Source organism: Berghia stephanieae, chromosome 3, assembly GCF_034508935.2.
Source record: "Berghia stephanieae isolate SIO BIC M18660-M18661 chromosome 3, UCSD_Bste_1.3, whole genome shotgun sequence".
NCBI lineage: Eukaryota > Metazoa > Mollusca > Gastropoda > Nudibranchia > Aeolidiidae > Berghia > Berghia stephanieae.
Window position 1 is genome coordinate 59,804,917 of NC_088362.1, and position 2,676 is coordinate 59,807,592.

Consider the following 2,676-nt stretch of genomic DNA (forward strand, 5'->3'; position numbering starts at 1 on the left):
AGATTTAATCCCTCTCCTTATCAACTATAGGAAAATCGTCACATTCGTTACGATACAAGCAACATTTTTCTTATTCAAATTTTTCCTGTACAACATAAAATTTAAAGAAAATGAACAATGAGTTGTAGAGCATTTTTGCTGAATAGATAATTTATCACAAGAACTTACTGCTATTGTGTTTGAGTGATAAAAAATTTATCTTTGTGTAGTTGGGTGTGAACAAGTTAATAATAATATCATTACTATATCTTCGTAAAGGTTATTATATTTTTTTAGATCTAAACAAGTGTATGAAAGGCGAATTTATAGACACACTTATAGAACTTGAGATCAATTTCACTTCGTTATGGCGGACTGTAAATACAATTTTATGCAAGAAAAATAAATATTTTGTTTTTCTCATCCTTTTTTTTTTTCTTCTTTTTTTTTGAACTGACATTTTGGAGTTGGAGGATTCATCCCAATCAACGTGCAGATATTTGCAGGTCTAATAACTGAACTCATTTATGGTTTTATTTTAACACAAAAATTTGATTTGCTTTACCCGACCTGCAAATAAGTGCACGTCGATCGAGACATCACACCGTTTTGAAAAACTAAGTCACGTTGTTGCTCTATGCGAATTAGGATTAATAGTATCTCTAAATCAGTGTGGCTATGTGGTCTTGTGGTATGACACTTGCTTTTGGATTGTAAGGCTCTGGGTTTGAGCCTCGCTCAGCCCATTGCTGAGTCCTTGGAAAAGATAAATTACTCATATAATCTAAACGTACTTACGTGTAAAATGAGTACCTGGCCATTAACAGCGTTGTCTCTGTCGAAAAAGTTGTAATATCTCCTGATAGGCGCCATGTCTCGTTCAATATGTTACGAGTTGCTTTTGATCAGGGACCTTTTGCAAAGTGAATATTGGGCTATACAAAAGCTCACGTTAAAATAGAATGATCATTCAAAGTATGTTTCAACGTTGATGAAATTTGCCACTTATTTGATACTATTATTTTCATAAATCTCTCTTTTCTCTACAGGGACCGCAGGTTCCGCTTTGACGTATGCAAGCTTACACCTTCAAAATAATAGGGAACGATCTTGTGATGTCAATTTACTGGTTCCAATCTCCTTGGAAGTGTAAAACCTGTCCTCCAGAGGATTGGGTGCGTACATTGCGTCACGGATCCTATGCTTTGAGAGTGTGATCGATGGCGGGTTATTTTCATGTAGCCTAAATTTTAAAATGACCTTTTATATCCACTAAACGTGCTCAAAGCGCTTTACAAGAGGTCCCTGACCAACAGCAACATTTAACATGTAGGACAGGACTTGACGCTTGTTAGGCGATATTACAATTTATTCCGGACAGAGACAACGCTGTTAACGGCCAGGTACTCAATTTACACCTGAGTATGGTGAGAGAATGTGAGTAAAGAGTCTTTTACATGGACTAAACTATGCGCCGAGTGAGGCTGGAACCCAGGAACTTCCGATCCGAAAGCGAGTGTCATACCACAAGACCACATAGCTGGAAATATATGCTGGTCGTCAATAAAAATCATCCATCCTCGTTCTTTTGTGACCCGTAGTCATATAAATATCTACCTATGCATCCTGCTACAAAAATAGTATGATTCAATATGTAACCTATTCATTTTAGTACTCTTGAGGACTGGTTGCATACTTCCAAGGAGTTTAGAACCGGAATTGAGGAAACTGTGACGTCAAGACTTCTGCTTCTTATATGGACCAATATTGACAGTGATTTCTCTATAATATGATATACAATAATAATAAATAGTTCCAATGCCTTAAATAAAATAACACTTTAACAATTACTATAACTGCGCTTAAATATAACTTAGCCATGCCTTGCTTTTTTCCATTGATTCTACTGTACTCTTTTGTTACTGCCGATATTTTTTTACGTTGAAGCCCCGAGTCTACTCAGCAGTGTTTGGGAATTTTAAATGCCCCCTACACACCTATCCGGTCGGTATACCGGTAAAGGTAAACTGTTTAGCCCATCAATATCAAAATAAAATATCACTCCGACCTTAAAACTAAATACATATTTGAACTCAGCAGGTCCAAATTAACAAAGTCCACGCCAACACGCCTCGATTTGATGCTTATTAACAAAATGACTTTTTATTTAGTTTTAAGATCGGAGTGATATATTTTTATATTGATGGACTAAACGGTTTACCGTTACCGGTATAGCTGCCGGTAGAACGTTAGGTGTGAAGGGGGCAAAGGTAACAAATTAGGGAGCTGCCATAGCGACCACCTCTCCATACTGACCACCTCTACCTCATCCCACAGTGGGGGTATGGACCACTGATGAAACTTTTCCATGCTTTTCTGTCATTGGCCAGTCTTTCCATCTCCTGTCAGCGCTTCTCGGACATCTTCAGATCTACAAGAAGGTCTCTATTCTTTGGGCTTACTTTTGTCCTCTTTCCCGATGCATTCCATTTCCATTCCAGGGTTGTCCTTGTGATATTATCCTGTGGTTTTCTTAATGGGTGTCCTATCCATCTCGAATGGAGTCTTTACGCCTGTAAAGCCTGTCTGTGGTTGAGTGGCAGCGCCTACCGGGCCTGAACAGGCTAGTTTGGGAGCTGCAGGACCCAGCATTGATAGGCAACTGGGTCTAATAGATCTAGGAGAATGTACTTTATG

The 2,676-nt window shown here is 38.3% G+C and overlaps 1 protein-coding gene across 2 annotated transcripts in view; it reads left to right on the top strand.

The window, feature by feature from the left end:
* Positions 1–1,846, top strand: part of LOC144968099 (uncharacterized) — a 24,374-nt gene extending 22,528 nt beyond the window's left edge. For both annotated transcript variants that reach the window (XM_078906095.1, XM_078906096.1), the window contains one exon: positions 1,029–1,846. The gene's annotated coding sequence lies outside the window, so the exon portion shown is untranslated. The remainder of the gene's footprint in view (positions 1–1,028) is intronic.
* Positions 1,847–2,676: the final 830 nt, after the last annotated feature.